Source organism: Sus scrofa, chromosome 2 (assembly GCF_054392235.1).
Source record: "Sus scrofa isolate SSC_HxYL_T2T_F1_AM1 chromosome 2, Sscrofa_HxYL_maternal_Yorkshire_Landrace_v2.0, whole genome shotgun sequence".
NCBI classification, from domain to species: Eukaryota; Metazoa; Chordata; class Mammalia; order Artiodactyla; family Suidae; genus Sus; species Sus scrofa.
This window is the reverse complement of record NC_139384.1, coordinates 121,344,807-121,360,072: the sequence shown is the minus strand read 5'-3', so window position 1 is coordinate 121,360,072 and position 15,266 is coordinate 121,344,807. Positions and strand designations below refer to the sequence as shown.

The window sequence follows — 15,266 nt, the reverse complement described above, 5'->3', positions numbered from 1 at the left end:
CCAGAGCCACAGCAACGGGGGATCCAAGCCGCGTCTGCAACCTACACCACAGCTCACAGCAACGCTGGATCGTCAACCCACTGAGCAAGGGCAGGGACCGAACCTGCAACCTCATGGTTCCTAGTCGGATTCGTTAATCACTGCGCCACCATGGGAACTCCTTATGTATTTTTTAAATTTCAAAAGTAAAGCAAAGCAACAGTAGTAAATTGTGATATTTAAAACACGTGATCCTTTTTAAAATGCACTGTCAAGAAAGGTCCTTAAACTAAGTCTAAGCAAGAAAATTGAAGTTTATATTTTTGTTTAAATTAAAATTTGAAGATGCCATTGAAAAGCACATTACATGAAAAAAATGCAGATTCATAAAGTTTAGTGTTGAAAACATGAACAATATAAATTAACATGAATTGGGTTCTGCCTTGAATGAGGACATGCTACATGGTGGCAAGTGAATAGTTGATAGAACGTAAGAGATAAAGGTTTGCTCAAGGAAGCCAGATCCTTAGGATAGATTTTTTTAGAAAAAAAAATAATTAAAAGAAAATTACAAAGAATTAAACTGAAAGGTGAATTATTGCAAAAAACCCAAAATCTTAATGTATTCCTATGTATTGCACCGGAGAAATGTGTGTTTGCCTATGTGTTATCTCTGAAGTTTAACCCTGCTCTTTTACAAACCATCAATTTCTTTCCATGCTGCTATAAAATATTACTGGATTTTAAAAAAATACATGAAATTTTGAATAGCTGTTTATAAGTTTATCTTCAAAGATAATCCTGAATTTATGTTCATTGGTATGTTTGAATTCTAATTGCAGTACTGAATTTGCATCTGGAAAATGCCGTATTTGTGCTGCCGTGTTACAGGTTTCCCCTCATTTCCAAAAGTAGGGCATCCCTCTCAAGCCTTTCCTAAGCTGAAATGGTGTAAGGAAAAGAAGCAAATGACTTAGGGATACATCTGCTAATGGATGCACAAAATAAATCGAGATAAAGCACAGATCCTCAGAGACACAATTCAAAGCTATGACTGCTTGATGCTGAGATGTTTAATGTAGTTCCCTAGAAAAGCTTGGCCCTGCACTCATTTCTCAGGTTGAGTGCTGCCTCTATAATGGCTCACTGCAAAACAAACATTTAACACTATTTTCACTTTTTGCCTTTTTTTTTTTTTTTTTTTTTTTTTGGTAAAAGTGAAAATCCTCTTTGGATTTCTTTTGATTAATGAAAATAGGTCCTAATGTAGGGCTTTCATAAAAGCTAAGTGGTGTAAAGTGAACTTTCAAAAACAGTTTGTTTAAGTCCATAAAAATATACTCACGTTCTATAGAACCAGACAATAACAATGTTAGGAAAAAAATCAGTGAAATTATCAACTTCCTTTATAGGTGGAAAACCATGAGTGGCTTTCAGCAGATGGTAATTTCAACCTCATAATTTTACCATGCTTGTGTCAAAAGGCTTTTAAGCCTGATCTTACAATGAATCATAAAAAAGTCAAATAGTCCCAAGAGAACAAATAGTTTCCAATTCATGATTTAAATTAAACCTAAAAATTTGATTTATTCTTCTTGAATTTCTTGCATAATTCTGCAGAAATGTTTATAAAACAGTTTGAAAAATAGTAACATCAATGGGAATGTTAAATATCTTCCCATTTAACATTTATTATGTTTTCTTTTTTTAATCATTGTATGTTTCTGTCCTCAGAGACTGCAATACAAGTACCTCATGAACAGGCTTTTTTCTTTTTAATTCATTTTCCCCTTCTTCCTTTTTAGTTAATAGGCTTTCTTTAAAAAGATTAAGTGAATATTCCAGATCTTTTCAATTTTTAAACATGAGGCTAATGGCAGAGTCTTCTAAGAGATACAGACTGGTTTAATTTCAAATATATCTTCACAAAATTAGATCAAAATGGAATCTCATCTTTTTCCAATAACATACTTAAGTTAAAAAGCTAATAAGAGAGTAACTTTGTGGTGTAGTGCGTTAAGGATCCAGTGTGTCAGTGCAGTGGCCTGGACTGCTGCTGTGATGTGGTTCAACCCCTGGCCCAGGAACTTCTTCATGCTGCAGGCATGGCCAAAGCAAACAAACAAACACTATATAAATATGCTTTATCAGAACAGTTATTGCTACTCACTTTTAAAAGAAAAGAAAATCATGGACTTGGAAAATAGACTTGTGGTTGCCAAGGGGGAAGGGGAGGGAGTGGCAGGGACTGAGAGGTTGGGGTAAATAGATGCAGAATGTTGCCTTTGGGATGGATTAGCAATGGGATCTGCTGTGTAGCACTGGGAACTCTGTCTAGTCACTTATGATGGAACACATAGTGTGAGAAAAAAAGAATGTATACATGTCTGTATAACTGGGTCACCATGCTGTACAGTAGAAAAAAAAATATATACCTAAATGATTAAAAAAAAGAAAAGTAAGCTTAATGTAAGCAGAGTGTCTTAAATACACGTTTTAGTATATTCAAATATAATCTTCAAGGTTTCTCATTTTACGCATCGGAAAACAAACAGATTTCAGTGTTTGCCAAAGGTAATGCGGTAAATTTGCGAAAGTGTCCAAGTCAAAATTTATCTCTCTGGAAGTTTAGAATGAGATTCATTAGTAATGAAACCAAAAGGCACAAGAATAGGTGAGTAGATATTAACAATTATAATTGTGAGTTGGTAAGTTCTTATAAGATGGGAAAAGGAATTTGAAACTTGCTTTAAATATATTTAATATTAAGTGTGACTAGCATAGCAGTAATAGAAATATTTAGGAAATAACTGTATAATGAGCACAGAGTTTTAGAAATCAGACTAGAAAGACTGTGGGTGGCACAGACTTTTCTGTCAAAAGGGAGAAAATACTCCAAAGGATTCAAATAAATAGAATATTGGAAAAGTGTTTCTGAAAACATATAACCTTTTCTAAAAATATTTTTCAGAACCTGATTTATGCCATTTAGACAATTATTTCTTAAAATTCATTTTCATAAAATTTATGTCTAACTTAGTTAATACTAAATCTAGAAACTTCTCACAATACTTAACCACATATATATTTTCTATAATGTAACATTTAAAAACAAAATACTTAGAAATAATATAGAATTCTTACCCTAGTAATTAGCAGGAAGTGAAAAAAACTGAAAGGAAAGTGATTCATAGTATTGGACAAACATTTTTGTCCAAAGAAAACCACAGTTTATTTGTGAATCTTTAATATTGGTTTATGTGGTTGTTATGCCATTAAAAATGCAGTCACTTTGCCTAATGAGTCAGCTTTCTCAATTTCCTTAAGAATGAGAAAAAATTTATTCTACTCTACCAATTCTTAATAAGCTCTTAAAAATCTAGATGTAGTTTGATAAGAAGTCCTTAGTAGTAACTCTGCTTTTCCGTAGAATACTCATACCTTGTTTTCAAGTACAAGAGACTGAAAGGGGATTTTTATTCTAAAGTAGATAAATGAATATATGACACACTCAAAGTACATGGTAATAATGATCTCGATTGTTTCCTGAGACAATTTGTAGCTTCTAAAATTATACATTATCAGAAAGTTATCAGTTTTGTCATGTGTCCCAGGAATAATATGTTATTATATTCTACGTGGATCATATTTATCTTTTGAAAAATATTGTTTCCAAAATCAGTTTTTGTAAACTAATTTTTTAATGCAAAAATGCAACTTTTTTTGCTAATTATGTGACAAAACTCTAATTGCCAGGACCAAAGGTTAATCTCCTAACAGCACACAAGCTCCCTGAAGATTAAATATTTTTATTATTGTATTAGTACTGAAAAATAACCTGGAAAACTAATATGAGTGGGAAAAAAAATAAATTTGTCTAATGATGCAAATAACTTCTCAGGTCGTTTTTTGTTTTTCTGTTGTTTATTTAATTCTAAAGTTACCTATTAGTAAATACTTTAGTATATGTGGATTTAATACTATTTCAAAACATAAATTTAAGTAAACACAAAATACATAGTTTTCCCTGAGAATATATAAATTCTTCCACGCAATATTTTTGTTGCTATAACTTCTAACTTATACTTTACGCAGAACAATTTCCTGTTACTATTAAATGTAAGCTCTCTGTACAATTTTATATTTGAGTAGAAAATATATGCCTATGGTAATTTACATTAGAGTTTTATGATTAGGTACTAGATATGCTGACATAAAGATATATGACTATAGAGAATCTTGGAGTGTTAAACACCAAATTATAGAATATTTTGTCTCCTAGAATTTGACAACTCTTCCAATGGCTGACTCTTTGGCTTCCTTGAGGCCTCAGTTTAATACTGTCTTCTTGTTTAAGGACTTCCTTGACCTTTTAAAATAAATTCAGGCTGCATGTCCTGTTATACTTTCATTCTGCTCTCTATTATTTTCCTTCATACAATTTGTAACACATGCACTTACTGTGTGTTGAATATATTTTTTGCTATCATTCAATAAGTTTCTGTTTTATTATTGAACACCCAGTGTTCTTCATAAATTCAATTCTCCATAAATATTTTTGAATGAAAAAATTGGTAAATGAGCCTAAATTATTTCTGACACTTATGGAGTTACATAATACTATGTTTGAAAAGGATTTGTACAGTAAGTCCATCTAACCACCTGTATGATGGAGGATTCTGCTCTAAAATGTCTCTGACAAGTGGCCAACTAGTCTGTTTGAAAACTTTCTGAGACTAGCCGTATATTAACCCTGGCTGCTCCCAGTTCATTTTTACACTAATTTCATAGTACAGTCTTTCTTATTTCAAGGTTAATCTATCTCCATTTAATGTCCACACATTTGCCTCAACTTTATGCTTTTAACTATACAGAAAAAAATGCATTCTATCTTTCACATGGAAACTTTCAAATATCTTAATATTTCTATCATATTTCTTCCTAGTATAATAATATCTAGATATAACATTTGCACTTCTGTCAATAATTTATTTTCAGAGTTGGTTTCATGATCTTCATATCTAGGTTACTTTTACCTAACAAATTCTTCTTTGGCTGAATTCCTATCAATAACCTGAGGCCTCCTAAGATGGCAATCATGCGCTGATTGACTATTACAGTATTGTGGGGAAAAAAGTATAGAAGACACTTGTGGTACACCAGCTATATCATCTCAGTCTATTTGATTTAGTACAACAGAGGTGAAAAATACTTGGTACTCTTTTTAGTATCCAACAGTAAACGAATGCTTTCTCCAATGCCCAAGGCCGTCCAAATGCTTGCAAACACATCCCAGAACATTGGTTAACTCCTCTGGGATTTAACCAATGGGAAATTGGAGCTGATGCATCAGTGCTGCATTCTCCCCTTGCATTCATGTCAAAGAATGTTTTGCCTAGGTTCTCTTCTAGGACTTTTATGGTTAATTTAAATTTAGGTTTTTCATTCATTTTGAGTTTATTTTTCTATATAAAGTTAGAGTATACTCTAATTTCATTGTTTCATATGTAGCTATCCATCTTTCCCAATACCACTTGCTAAAGAGACTGTCTTTTCCCTCTTGTATATTCTTGCCTCCTTTATTGAAGTTAATTGACTGTAGATATATGGGTTTATTTCTGGGCTCTATATTCTATTCCACTGATTTATATATCTGTTTTTCTGACAACGATATACTGTTTTTTACTGCTGCTTTATGGTATCGTCTGAAATCTGAGAGGGTTATGCTGTCAGCTTTGTTCTTTTCCTCAGGGCTGACTTGGCAATTCTGGGTCTTTTATGGTTCCATATCAATTTTAGGATTATTTGCTCTAGTTCTTAAAAAATGTTGAAGGTAGTTTAATGGTCACATTAAATCTGTAGATGTTTTGGGGTAGTATGTCCATTTTAACAGAATTAACTTTTCCAATCCAAGAGCATGGGATATCTTTCTATTTCTCTGAATCAATTTAAATGTCCTTTATCAGTGTTTCATCAGTACAGTAATTATGCCCATAATTATATGTTTAAATAAAAAACATTTTTATATTATATATTTGAATTTTCACTCTGTTGAAGGGTAAACTACAGATTGCCTATTACAATATTCAAGTTTAAAAAGGAGACTATCACAAAGTAATGGAGATAATATATTAAATATTCTTTTTTATTTTATTTTATTTTTTGTTTTCTAATGATTTTTGTTTTTTCTATTATAGTTGGTTTAATAGTGTTCTGTCAATTTCTACTGTACAGCAAAGTGACAGAGTCACACATATATATGCATTCATTTTCTCACATTATCCTCCATCATGTTCCATCATAAGTGACTAGATATAGTTCCCTATGACTTTTTTAAATATACACAATCTACGGCAATATCCACCAAAAAATGACTTTTGGAAACAAATTTTAAAATAAACTCCTGATTACCAAATCAGAAGCAGACTCATAGTTATAGAAAACAAAATGGTGATTGCTACATGGGGGAAGCTAGGAAGGGCAAAATATGTGAAGGGCATTACAAGGTCAAACTACCAGTCATAAAATAAATAAGTTATAGGAATATAATGTACAGCACAGGGAATATAGTCAATATTTTATAATAACTTTGTATGGTGTGTAATCTATAAAAGTATTGAATCACTCTATTTTGTACCTGAAACTATTTCTCTCTAAATGGGAATTAATTTGGAGTCAATCTCCTTGGGTTGTAAAGAGTGATTCACATTGTATATTTTAGTATCATAGGTCAACTATACTGTAATCTTTCCACAAGTGGCTTAGGTCATTTTTTCTGTTCCATATCTACCAATGTAACCAAGAAGAAGAATGGCTATGTCTACAAACCCCTCTCCCATTATTCCTGTGTATGGAGCCTTCTAGTCCTCCAGCCTGATAGCATTATTTTAATGATATTTTGCACATATGGTACAGTTTTACCTTGGAGTGTGCTTAAAATTCTTGAGTGGCCATTGGGATTTATTTTAAAGTGAATTATCAAGATTAGCATTTTTAAAAATATTACAGTGTTGGTTTTTAGTTTTTCAGTTTGTTATTTCTTATGTTGTCACTGTTCTAACTTCCTGTTTCATAACACTTTTAAAAAAGAAAATAGTGCTCCTGAATCCTTTGTTTCTTTGGAATGTTTTACAAAGCTCTTTCTTTCAGCTCAGCTTTTACTTTTCACTTTGTATATTCTATTCTAGATATACTTGATACATTATCTAACGAGCAATGAAAAACTGGGTCTAATTTATTATATTGCTAAACATCACTCTTTCTACCATTTCTTCAATGACCTTATGCAATCCTCAGCCAGCTATTAAGGGTTTTCTTCTAGCATCTTGAGTTTTATATTTCCTCATACATTTTTTTTTTCTCTCTAAATGGGAATTAATTTGGAGTCAATCTCCTTGGGTTTTAAAGAGTGATTCACATTTTATATTTTAGTTTCTGACTTTATAATAACATTTTCTTTTATTCTTATTTAGATAATGTCACTTATGTTTTTCTTCTTATTATTTTCCCCAATTTACTTTAGACATGAAAATACTTGTTTAGAAGGTTCTCCCGTCTATGTTAATGGTTACATAAAGGATTTGCTGAAATAAAATATCACATAAAGAACTAAAATTTCATATTATCCATTATCCAACATGGTCTTATAATACTATAAAAGCTTTAAATGCAATGTTGTTTCTTTACAGCCTAAAACAAAATAGACAGTGATACAGAAATGAAATGTGCACATTTTCATTCACTTTTTGAGTTTTTGTTATAATTTTGTCTTAGGCCCTCTGAATAAATGAATATAAAAGGACAACCAAATTAAAAAAAATTAAATATTTTATGTCTTACTATTTTGTTTTATAAATTCTAAGATAATTTGAAAACTCACTTAAACTTAGTTTTTAAACTTTTTATTTTAGACATTAACCATGCTTACAAAATGAAGGTTTATGTACATACATGAACAGAACACTGTTTTTCTTTCATACAAGTGGTATCATATCATAAACACATCTCTGAAACTTGCTTTTTTCTCTTAACAATGTATCTTTGATATTGTTTGTTGTCAGCAATTAACTAAAGACTTTATTCTTTTTAATGGGTGCATAGGTTTGTACAGAAGAACAGCAATATATTATATCAGTTCTTCACTGATGAACACCTAGATCATTTCCCAACATTTACTCATTCAAGTAATACGTAATGATTGATTTTGAACACAAGCTATGTTGACCATGTGTGAATATATTGTGTTAAATTAGTAGGTAAGATAATTAAAGAAAATTATAGATTTTTATTTATTGCTAGACATTACCAAATTGCCTTCTATTGAATTTTTAAACATAATATTCTGCCATCAAAGCACACAAGTTTATTGGTTTCTTTACCATACTTTATTTCTCTGGGGTTCACAGTATCTATTCTTAGTGTGAACTGAGTCTATTTTGATCCAATATGGTACCATTCCCACGTCATACTTTGCAGTGCATCTCTCTTCATAATTAATATTTCTTACTTCACACCAACAAAATCACACTTTCACATTACCAGTCACTCTTCCAAATTCCAGCATCAAAACTTTCTTTTTCTTATCACAGTAAATAACCATGAATGTATAACTCCATTTACTTTCCCCTAACATGCTCTAAACTATCATGAATAATGCATTGTAGAGGACCTTGATTTTGTTATGCTTCTCTAAAGAGTTATTTGTTCTGGTGTGCACTTTATTACAGATTGAGCACATTTGAACTTGCTTAAATTTGCTTTTATGCTTTTGTAGAGTCGATATTATAATTTCAACGATTTTCCTAAGTCCCTCTAACCTGTTGGGGCTCAAAGTCAAAACTCTGATTTTCGGTTTTGTTTAGGAGGTCTAGAATAGTACAATTCTAAGGTATGACCTTGTTTAGGTCTTCACTTACTTTTAACAACATAGTAATGAAGACATTGCATGATAAACCAATTTTATGGTATCTCACTGTTTCACTTTATTTCATCTTTTAGATGTGTTATATTTTGTTATCATTTCCCTAGTAGATTATTTCTGAATTTTCAATATTTGAAAAATTTCCATAAAAATACCATATGTATATATATACAATTTTTTTTGACCTCATCTTAAGATATAACTCTAGAGAAGGAAATACTTGGTCGAAGACTATAAACATTCTAAAGAATTTGACACATATTTCATTGGATGAAAATTCAAAATCATCTTTACAAATGTAACTTAATATTTTACCAGATTAATACACAGGGAAAACCATAAACTACACTTTGAACTGCAGTGTTCTTGGTAAATGAAACATTGGCTATTGTTGTAGTCATTATATGAAACAATCTTTTCCACAGCAGTTTTCTCTGTCTTTGAGTTGGCCCAGACATGCATTCAACCACACATTTTTTTTCCTTTTTCTTTTTTGCACTCAAACACTGGTTTTGCACTCAAACAATGATTTTCTTTACCATTTTTTGCTTTTTAGCAATTTGCATATTATTTTGTCTTTATCAGATATTTCTATTGTAAAAATTCCAAACAAGTACCAAAAAATGGTCATGGAAATAATGTCCATATTTTATTCAGTTCTAAGTTAAGCAATTGTCTGTGCCTCATTCTTTTAGTTTTTATGGAATATCCTTTGAGAACATTAAAATTCCTTAGTTGAGGATTCTGAAAGAGGCGTCAGGTTATTTACTTTTCTTGGCAAAATGTATTCATCATTGCTAGAGTGAAAATTCATCTAATTCTCTCCATTATCAAGATCTCATATAAAAAGTTTGAGTACAATTACGAAGGAATTGGAAATTGCCAAGCTCTATAACTGTAATTATATAGTTGTAGATATTTAAAGTTATATGCCCCTACATATATGGGCAGGGGTGGGGAGAGAGGTTATAGTTGTATTTTTACTGTATGCAATAAAAGAGCTTAGTCTGCCAAAACTTGTCTTGTTTAACACATTAAAAAAAAAATGTGGTTAGTCACTTCCAGACTAATAGTCATTGTTCAAATTAAGCTTTAACAACAACAGCAAAAATCTATGTCTAGGCTTAGTTTCATATCCACAACTCTAAAATGTAAATAAATAAATTGTACTAGGTTTAAATTGATTGCTAATGTTTCCTACTCATATTCTGGATCCAACTGATGCTGAAAAAGTAAAACTAAGCAGTTATATTAGAATAATCAATTTTGTCCATAGCAAGTAGTCTACCAATACAAGCTAATATAAGTTCTTCTGCTTACACAGAGAATAGACATTTTAAAATAAATGTACATCACACACACATGCAAATTTTCTGTTTTTACATAGGATTATCAGACATGGAAAATCAAGATTCCAGATATTTTTTCAAATATTTGAGTAAAATTGAGATTCAGAATATTTTTTCCTATGCCTTCATGGTGCCTAATATTTTATCATTGGTTCTTACTGAGGGGGGGGTGTCATTTTCCTATGTGTGTGTAAATTTGAGAAGCAAAGGTATGTATAATTCTCTTCCCTAGTTCATGCTTGATTGTTATTTCCACTGTTTGGATTTTTTGCTAAAATGCAGTAGTGAGCCTTGACATTGTTAGCTATGTAATCTATAATGTTTATAAATTACATCATAGTGAATTGAATTTTGATGAAAATTTTAACTTTACATTCCAAAAATTTTAGGTTCAAACGGGACTTTTTTCCAGAGGTTATTTAGGTTTTAATTTATATTCTGTTTAAGGAAAGAGTGAGATACTTTCAATAGCCACACATGTTTGAGTTTATAATTACAATTTTGGGGACTTGAGCACCTTAAATCTAGGAAGGTTGGTGCTATCAGCCCCGCACATGTTGCCAACACATGTGGGTTGAAGGGCGAGGGCATGTGTGGGACTCAGTGTGCTCATTTTCCCCAATTAGTGCTCTTGCATGACTTTCTAGCTGGGGCTACACTAGTAACAACTTGCATGTGACCCCACCATGGTCGTGGAGCCAGGTCACTGCTACCTTCTATTGGCTCTGCTGCAGACATAGGAGTTACCTACTATGAGAGTTTTTACATCCCCCATGATTCTAAACTAATAGTGCTTTGCTTCTGTTCCGTGCACAGGGTGCTTTTCTCCTAATATGCAACTTTCCAGTTGCCACTGAATTTCTAAAAACTGCAAGATCCGCTCGGACCCCAAGTATATGCAACCAAGAAAGTTGAAGGATTAAAAGATTCTGAGGCACACTTTAGCCACAAGAAATGAGAATCTATAGATAAATTATTTTCCTCTTGCCACCACCTCTATGAGTTTTATACACTCCATAATAGCTTCATAAACCCTCCATAAAATTCTTCACTGAGACCTTAACAGTCAGCCTGCTATTATGCTCTAACTATCTTCCTTGTACTTATTCTCCCTCCCTCCTTTACTCACTTTCCCTTTTCTACACTTTGCTTCTCTGGACATGCAATCCCTGATAATCTGTTATCACATAAGTGAATTGTTTGCTCTGCTTTCCAAGAAACTTAAGCTAAGATGGGGAGATAGAAGGCAGAATGAAATTGAATGCAGTTACTGTTTCTGATCAATCACATTAAAGGACAAATTTTAGACCCTAGTAGATTTTATGTATGGAAAACATATGAAACATTGGTGAGTTTTAAGCAGACATGATAGTCCTCCCACATTTAAGAATGTCTTTCCTATTGGTAGGTGTTGGAGAGGGGATGATAAGTAATGAGTACTTTGCTACCAAAGGCTGTCACAAACCCATCCCTCTGAAATGCTTTTTAGGTATTGAAAATGTACCTGTTAATAGGTTTCTAACATTTTCCAGTAATTGTTCTCTGGATGAAATTCATTCAGTCAGTAAGCTAATATTTAATGAATACCTTTTCCACAACTATGTGGAACTTAACTGTGTATGATGTGGCCTCGGCACCTATGTATGAGGTAAATCTTTGTTTTCATGTAGCAAACATCTTAAAAAGAGGAGAAAGAAAACATGAGATGTGGTAGATGATAAATAGTGATGAGAAGAAAATAAAAGCTGGATAGGTGTGTTGAGAGGAAAGGAGAGATGGCTGGCCAAGGCATTGGTGGTAAGGTAATATTAAACACAGAGACTTCAGGACTTCCCTGAGAGAATCTGTTAGAAGTCCAATAGATCAGTCATCAGTGGAGACAATGATGCAAGTGAATGAAAATGGTTCATAACTATAATTAAAGAAAGAGGAAACTAGATGAAGGAGAATGAACTGTAACCTTTCCTCTGAGTCTAATAAAGCTACTGGAATTATTTATATTTTTAACATCCTTCTTAATTCTTGACTTGGATAAAAATGTAAAACGAAGATGTATTGAGTGTTAATGAAACATGCCAGGCCTCCTTCTAAGCAGTTAACATGCATTTCATCATTTAACCTTCCCTGGAACCCTGTATCTAAGAAGGTGCTGTTGTTATTATCATGGTGAAGATGAGAAAACTGAGATTTTGGAACCTAAAGCAACTACACTTAGGCCAGAAAGACAGCTCTTGAATAAAGGAACCAGAATTCTTCACAGAGCCTATTTATGCACATAGCTCAAGGCCAAACCACTATTTTTATGCCTTATAAAAGTTCTTTACCTTTAGAAAATCTCCGGTTGATGTTCTGTTTGCATTTTCAAAGCTAAATAAAAGAAGTATCGAGAAAGATATAATTGTCTTAATTTTATTTTGAGAATTTGTCAAGACATAAGGAAAAGGAAAATAGAATAAGTTCATTTTTTTAGCGTGAATAAAATAAACTTTGATCTCTTGAATCAAAATTACTGAGTTTTAGAATTGTTTGGGGGTCTTCAAATCTTAACTAACCTCTGTAGTCCATGTACATTCCTGTTGTTGCTCTAGCAATCATCTTATGGTGAGGTATTTTTGGAAATATGCTTAATGGTACTTAAAGCAAAATTTCATTAAGTGAATATCACTAAAATGTTTCATCCAAATTCATGTTATTTTCTTTATAAAATATCTATTTCACAGCTTGGAAAAATAAAGTTTTAACAACAAATCATTCTAAATAAAAATAAGTTTAGAAAATTATTTTAAAAAATAATTTGAAAAACAAATAAAAATGTTTATGCTTCAAAACCTGTCAGCAGAATAGTATCTTGAATAGATGATGTAACCTTTGATGAATTTTAAGTACAACCTTTTTTTGCATGAAGCTTTGTGCAATGAGCACATTCTTAAATTAAAAAAAAATTGAATACTTAGAAGAGAATGCTTGTTTTTGCCAATTGTTAAGCTGAATTGAGGTAGATATCCTTTGATTAACCTCTTTGTACCAGTTTCTTTTAGTTTAGCAGGTCAACTGTTTTTCTTGTTAATGGCATTTTACTCAAATGAAGTTTGAATTGAATACACTGTTGAAAATATATTATTTATTAGGAGAGAAGAAAGACTCTTTCTCTGATATCTAAATATTTCCTCCAGCCATAAGAATTTTTTTGTGTGTGTGTGTCTTTTTGCCATTTCTTGGTCCGCTCCTGTGGCATATGGAGGTTCGCAGGCTAGGGGTCCAATTGGAGCCGTAGCCACTGGCCTACACCAGAGCCACAGCAATGCGGGATCAGAGCTGCGTCTGCGACCTACACCACAGCTCACGGCAACGCCCGATCCTTAACCCACTGAGCAAGGGCAGGGATCAAACCTGCAACCTCGTGGTTCCTAGTCAGATTCGTTAATCACTGAGCCACGATGGGAACTCCAAGAATTTTTTTTTTTTTAATTTCCTCTTTTCGTAAGTCATCCTCACAAAGACAATTGTTCTGTAAAGAGTTTCTTATGACATTTATTTAATGAAATTAAAAAAAATGTATTTTATATATTATTAGATTAGTAATAGTAATAGCTGGTCTTTTGTAATTTCTGTAAGACATAGAAAAAGGCAGGAATATGGAACTATCAGTATTTTAATGTTTTTATGTACTTCCTAAAGACTTAGGTATATATTTCAGAAATTATAAGAAAGTCTATTCATTAAAAAAGTAAAGACTTTATTTAAATTAAAAGTCATAATTCAAGGAAACCTACACATTATTTACAACTGGATTTTTTTTCTAGAAATATCTACATATCTACCTGGTAAAATGATATGCCCATTTTTTCAAGGGGCAGATTTTAAGCAACCAAAATATTTTAAAATATAGTCTTTGTGCTTAATTACCATATTTGACATTCTATTTAGAACTAAAATCCAGAAATACAAACTCTCTCAGAGAAGCAAATTCACCTTCAGGTTCATGAGGAGACCTTAGGAGAATGGGACAGCCATTTTACAGACCTTTGACATTCTTCATAGTTAAATAATTGCGAATCACTAAAGTGAAATGAAGAAATTAAAAAAAATTGCTGTTTGTAATCTAAACTAGTCAACAATAGAAATTTAAAATATGTTTAGAACACTAAATATGTGTAACAAGCTTATGTAAAATACAAATTTTTGTTGTATAGAATATCAGTATTTTTTCAAATGTGCCAGAAAACTAAAATACCTCTACATATTTTAGGCTGTAGTCTAGACAGAATACTTACTTGCAGAAGGTTTGTGGGTTCATCTAATTTATGTATAATTTGGTAATGTGACTTGGTTTTTCAATGCACCATCCCCATCTGGATGAAGAACAACTCTGGTTAGTGTTAGTTTTTAACCAAAACTTTCTTACACTTAGCGAAAGTGCATTATTTTTTGGAATGTCCCCTTTGATATTAGGATGTGTCTTTGGCTGACTAGAATGTTCTATTTCAGTTCAATTGGATAATATACATAGTCTCAGCCAACTCAGTAAAATTTTGTTTAATTTTAAAAAATTACTCTGGGACTGCTGTGGTTTTATAGTAAATGAAATGAAAATATGGTGATATGTGAGATAATGTAATTTAAAATTTAATCCTTTGTGATATAGAGAAAAACAAATTGTCAGTAAGTTTCATGTGTATTTCCCTTTCCCAGAATTATGTGTGATTTACAATTCATAAAAATTGTTTTAAGGGAGAGTAAGAATGACTCCAATGTGATCTCCATGTCTCTCTGGGATAGTTATAGGAGTACTGCACATTTTATTTACTAGGGTTGTATAGCAAGAGAGTGCTTAGAAATCTCATCTCTCCTTGAAGCTGCAGGAATAGTCTCTGTGCATAAAACAATATTTACAATGGTGCTGGGAGGTCTATAAATATCACTGCCAGAATGGCTGATTAGGTTATCTCTCTACACTTTCTCTGCCTCTATGTATTTGTTTGCTGCAATTTTTGGCTTATTTTAGTTTGTCTTTTGAT

At 32.1% G+C, this 15,266-nt stretch overlaps 1 long non-coding RNA gene across 1 annotated transcript in view; it reads left to right on the top strand.

Moving 5' to 3' along the window:
• LOC110259433 (uncharacterized) overlaps nt 1-15,266 on the top strand; it is a 651,590-nt gene that overhangs the window by 127,622 nt on the left and 508,702 nt on the right. The gene's annotated exons all lie outside the window — the stretch shown is intronic.